This window comes from Myotis lucifugus, unplaced genomic scaffold (genome assembly GCF_000147115.1).
Source record: "Myotis lucifugus unplaced genomic scaffold, Myoluc2.0 scaffold_566, whole genome shotgun sequence".
Classification (NCBI taxonomy): domain Eukaryota; kingdom Metazoa; phylum Chordata; class Mammalia; order Chiroptera; family Vespertilionidae; genus Myotis; species Myotis lucifugus.
In genome coordinates this window covers 192,004-197,941 of record NW_005871614.1, presented here as the reverse complement: position 1 = coordinate 197,941, position 5,938 = coordinate 192,004, and the positions used below count along the sequence as shown (strand labels likewise).

General features: G+C 39.0%; 1 pseudogene; it reads left to right on the top strand.

The window, feature by feature from the left end:
* The first annotated feature begins 1,182 nt into the window (after window positions 1-1,182).
* LOC102419568 lies at window positions 1,183-1,805 on the top strand (annotated as a pseudogene).
* Window positions 1,806-5,938: the final 4,133 nt, after the last annotated feature.

Genomic DNA, 5,938 nt, shown 5'->3' with positions numbered 1-5,938 from the left:
AAATTTTGGCATACTCCAAGGGTCAGTCCTCAGGGTTCATTTTATTTTCTTACATAAACTTTATCTCTGGTGACCTGTACGGCTTCACCTGCCCTCTGTGCATATAAACTCATCTCCAATTAATTCACATAGCTTACTCCTATGGTGTATTTATAATTTCTTTGATACTATTTTATTTCTGTAATACTTCCTGTGCTCTCACGTAGTCGACATTGAGCTAGTCTTTCTCCATTCTCTGCCTCTAATATCACCGTTATCCCTAAGACCCAATGCAGTGCTACCTCTCTTATGAAACCTTTCCTTATTATCCTGCCCAACTTAGCTGGAATAAATTGTTACGGTTATCTCTCTGTGTTGTCTGTACCGCTTTTTTAATACTGGATTCTCTTATAATTTGCTATTTAATATGAAACTATCCCTTCTAGACTGCAGTGCCACGAAAGAATGCTGTTATCTGCCCCAGCACACCGTGAAGGTACTCTTGTAGCTAAACTGTCCATAAATGCATAACTCAACTCCATCAGACACCCTAGACTTTGAATCCCTACCTACCCCAGCCTATAAGACTTTCTCTTCTCTAGAAGTTTTGCCAATCTTTCCAAACTCTGGTTTGCTTCCCAGAAGGGGTTTTATTCATTTCTTATTTTCAATCACTTACAAGGTAGCAGACCAAGAATTTAAAATATTATATTGATTTACTCTATTTTGTTTATTTTTAATTTTTCTTATTGACTTATTCAAAAGTTTAGCATTTCATGTATTTAATTTTAAGTTTTTATAAAAATATAGTTGACATACAATATGTTAGTTTCATGTGTAAAACATAATGACTTGAAATGTATACGCCTTACAAAGTGATCACCACAATAAGTGTAGCAACCATCTGTCACTGTACAAAGTTATGATAATATTGACTCTATTTGCTAGGCTCTACATTACCTCTCCACTGTTTATTTTGTACCTCTAAATCCCTTTTACCTCTTTGCCCATTCCTATTCCCTTCTATCTGACAAGCACCAGTTTTTTCTTTGTAGCTATGGGTGTGTTTCTGTTTTGTTTACTCATTTATTTTGTTTTGTAGATCATATATATAAGGGAAATCATACAGAATTTGCCTTTCTCTGTCTAACTTATTTCACTTAGCACAATGCCCTCCCTATAGGTTCACCTATGTTGTCGCAAATGGCAGGATTTCATTCTTTAATAACTGCTGGAACGGATGTAGAGGAAAGGGAACCCTCCTGCACTATTGGTGAGATTGCAAATGGTACAACCCCTGTGGAAAACACTATGAAGTTTTACTCAAAAAACTAAAACTAGAACTACCATACAAACCAGCAATTTCACTTTTGGGTATTTATCCAAAGAAGATAACATTCATTTTAAAAGATATATGCACTCCTGCCTTTCTAGCTCCCTGGCCACTTGGGAGGCTGTTAGTTGGAGGCCTTGCCACACCTAAGGCAGGAAGATAGTGGCTGCAAAGAAGACAACAGAGTTGTTGGAGTGGATCAAGTCTAGGCTCCAACTTGTTCTGAAAAGTGGAAAGTACGTACTGGGGTACAAGCAGCCTCTGAAAATGATCAGACAAGGAAAAGCAAAACTGGTCATCCTTGCCAACAACTGCCCAGCCTTGAGGAAATCTGAAACAGAGTACTATGCCATGTTGGCCAGTCATCACAATGACAATAATACTGAATTGGGCATAAGTGTGAAAAATACTACAGGGTATGCACACTGCTGTCATTGATCCAGGTGATTCTGCTATCGTTAGAAGCAAACCAGCACAGACTGGTGAAAAGTAAATCATGCAACATTTTACTTTAATAAAACTGGCCAGAGCTTGTTTTTAAAAAAAAAGTAAAGGATATATGCACCCGTCTTTGCAGTATTATTTACAATAGCCAATATTGGAAGCAACCTAGGTGTCCATCAAAAGATGAGTGGATAAATGGGTCTATATATTCAATGGACTATTACTCAGACATAATTTTATTTTTATTTACTTCTCTATAGCCATATCCAAATGAGAACAAAGAACTACAGAAGTGAACTTGCCTAAATCTACAGGTTAATGAGGAAAAAAGTTAAAAAATATTTGAACCCATTTAATTCCAAAATTATAGACTTTAAGACTCTTACCCCTTCTCCTCATTAGTCACCTCCTTCCCTCTCTCCCCTCCTCCTTGCTTTGGCAGAGTGCTCCACACACAGTGGGAACTCAGTAAATATTTGCTGAATTGTCTATAAGTTTTGTGGAAATTGGTGATTTTGCCAAGAAAATGCTGGGAGGCAGGGAAGGTTAATTGAATATGAGTCTCAAAGTGTCTGTGTTATTTCTCTCCTTTAGTCCGAGCTAGCAAACTGCACTTTTCTCCTTTTCCATGCCTCTTATAACCAGCCACAGAGGGCCTGCAACGGCTTAGGCAAAGTCTACTAACACAGTCTCTCATGTGGGGAAAACTAAAGGTTTTGACAGAAACTTTCAGCTGTTAGTTGTTTGGAAAGAGTTCACAGATTTGTGGGAAAGAAACCCCCCCCCCCCCAAAAAAAAACTGGCTTAAAGCACAGCAATACAAATGCAGTGCTTGATAGTAAAAATGCAAATTCTATTACCTTCCTGGATTGCATTATTTACAGCATATGTGAAATATGTATGGATTTTCTAACAGACTTAAGTTCAATGACACAATACTGAAAATCAAATAAGAAAAAACCCAGTGGTAGCTTTATCTTCCCATTACAGAACTTTATTATACCTTTGTCTATTAATAGAACAATATTTTAAAATATATTTTTATTGATTTCAGAGAGAAAGAGAGTGGGAGACAGAGATAGAAACACCAATGATGAGAGAATCATTGATCGGATGCCTCTCCATCCCCCCGCATGCTCCCCACAGGGGATCAAGCCCACAACCAGGAATCAAACCATGATGTCCTGGTTCGTAGGTTGACACTCAACCACTGAACCTTGCTGGATAGGCACCAGAACAATATTTTAATTCTATAATTTATTTAGTATTGTTTGGTATTCTTCTGTTAATGCCTTCTGTTAAAGAAGAGTGTCCTGCCCTAGCCGGTTTGGCTCAGTGAATGGAGCATCAGCCCGCGGACTGACGGGTCCCAGGTTTGATTCTGGTGAAGGGCACATGCCCAGGTTATGGGATCAATCCTCAGCAAGGCAGCCAATCAATGATTCTCTCTCATCATTGATGTTTCTATCTCTCTTTCCCTCTCCCCTTCCTCTCTGAAATCAATAAATATATTTTTTTAAAAAGAGTGTCCTGCCCTCTTTTATAAGTATCTTTCATAGACTCATCAAGTTATTCAGATTAATGTGTTATAGTATACTATTGTCACTTTACTATCTATTTTGATGCTCACATTATCCCAAATTTGGCTAATAAGAACCTATTTAAGTTTAGCCCTTTTTTTGATATATTTATTACTGACAAGTTTCTAAACAATAAATAAACAAAATAAGCAACAGTAATAAAAATGTGAAAAGGGAAAATGTCAGAAAACAGAGTTGCTTCAGTGTATTATCTAAAATGAGTAATTTCAACAAAAACTCAAAATATATATAAACAAATACACAAGTGTAACTCATACTTAAAAAAAAGACATTGTCTATAAGAGGGCCCAAATGTTGGATTTAACAGAAAAAAAATACTTCAAAGTGGCTGTTATAACTATGATTGGAAAACTAAAAGACACAATGTTTAAAAAATTTAAAATATGATTACAGTGACTCAATAAATAAAAAATCAGAATAAACACATAGAAATATATAAAAAAGAACCAAATAGAAATTTCAGAGTTGAAAAAATACAATAAATGAAATGGAAAATTTCCTATATGGGCTCAATAGTATATTTGAGATAACAGGAAAACAAATCAATAGATTTGAAGATTGATCAATGGGAATTAGTCCATCTCAAGACAGGGAGGAAAAAAAAGTTTTAAGAAAAATAAACAGAAGCTCAGAAACCTGTGAGAAAATCTTAAGCATATTCACATGGATATAATGTGACTGCCAGATAGATTGCAAAAACATAAAGGTGTAGAAATACATATTTGAAAAAGTAAAGGTCAAAAATTCCCACATATGATGTAATAATAAATATCAATTTATAGATCCAACAAACTCAACAAATACCATGTAGGAAAAACACAAATATATCTAGACTTAGTTACCTCAAAGTCAAATTGCTGAAAGACAATCTTCAAAATAGCAAGAGAAAAACATGTACAGAGAAACAATACAATTAAGAAAGGATTAAGCATTAGAAACAATGACACCAGAAAGCAATGGGATTACATAATACCTGCAGCATATTTCATAGATGCCTGAGCCTGAAATCGCATGGCTTCCACAAAGGTTGGTACACCTGTGAATTTCTTCCCTTATACTTTATTTGTATTTATCTACTTACATCTATCTATCTATTGAACAAATATATTATTCATCATGTTAATTTCATTTTCATCCTCATGCATTTACTTTTTAGTTTTAATAATTTTCATTCATGTCTTTGTGAATAGTCAGTGAATTTTAGCTATCCCTCTTTATAGTTAAAGGGAAAGGAAATAGTTAAATATTCAGTGTACTCTTTTTAGTATACAAGTAATAATGGCATCATTTGTCAATCTCCTCAGAAGAAAAATGAATTTTAAAAATTATTTTTTAAAGCATAGAGTACATTGGAATTAATTTTGGTGAGCAATATTTCTAGAGTTTTATGATATTGAGATAGTCTGTTTCATATGTAGAAAACTTCATCAGACAGATTCCAGCCCGTCCACCCACCCCTCACCGCATAAAGCGGTGGCATGATACTTCACAATGTCTCAATATCAAACAAAGCACCCTGGGCATATTTTACTTCTTGAATACTAGCTTCAACATTAGTTTTAACCTAACTAACATATCTATCCTATCTAATAATAGACAAACATGGTAATTGACCATACCTTCACTATGCTTCCCATTAGCTAATCAGCAAGATATGCAAATTAACCCAACCAAGATGGCGGCCAGCAGCCACACAGCTGAAGTGAGCAGGAGGCTTGCTTGCTCCAGTGATGGAGGAAGCCAAGGTTCCCCGCCTGCCACGGCCCGGCTCTGAGCTCCGAAAGCAGCAAAGTTTCAATTATAGAAGCTAAACAAACCCCAGATACCTGCTTTCAGCAGGTTGTGGCCTCAGAGCTGGAGTGAGCAGGAGCGGCTCTCAGCTCCAGTGACGGCAACAAAGTTTCAATTATAGAAGGTAAATAAATCCCAGAATTAAAGAAAAAAAAGAAAAAAAGGAGAGGCTGGGAGCTTCAGTCTCTGGCCAGCCTGAAAACAGCCCTCAGCCCCTCACCCAGACTGGCCAGGCACCTCAGTGGGGACCCCCACCCTAAAGGGGGTGTGGCCAGCCTGAAAACAGCCATCAGCCCCTCATCCAGGCTGGCCAGGCACCCCAGTGGGGACCCCCACCCTGAAGGGGGTGTGACCAGCTGCAAACAGCCATCAGCCCCTCACCCAGGCTGGCCAGGCACCCTACCCAGATCCGGGACAGGATGGTGGCACCCATAGCCACAAGATGGTCACCAGGGAAGGGCAGTTAGGCGCGACCAGGCTGGCACGGGAGGGCAGTTAGGGGTGACCAGGCCCACAGGGGAGGGTAGTTAGGGGTGACCGGGCCAGCAGGGGAGGGCAGTTGGGGGGGACCAGGCCACCAGGGGAGGGCAGTTAGGGGTGACCAGGCCAGCAGGGAGGGCAGTTGGGGGCAACCAGGCCTGTAGGGGAAGGCATTTGGGGATGACCAGGTTGGCAGAGGAGTGATTAGGGGGTGATCAAGCTGGCAGGCAGAAGTGGTTAGGGGCATTCAGGCAGGTGGGCAGACGAGCGGTTGGGAGCCAGCAGTCCTGGATTGTGAGAGGGATGTCCG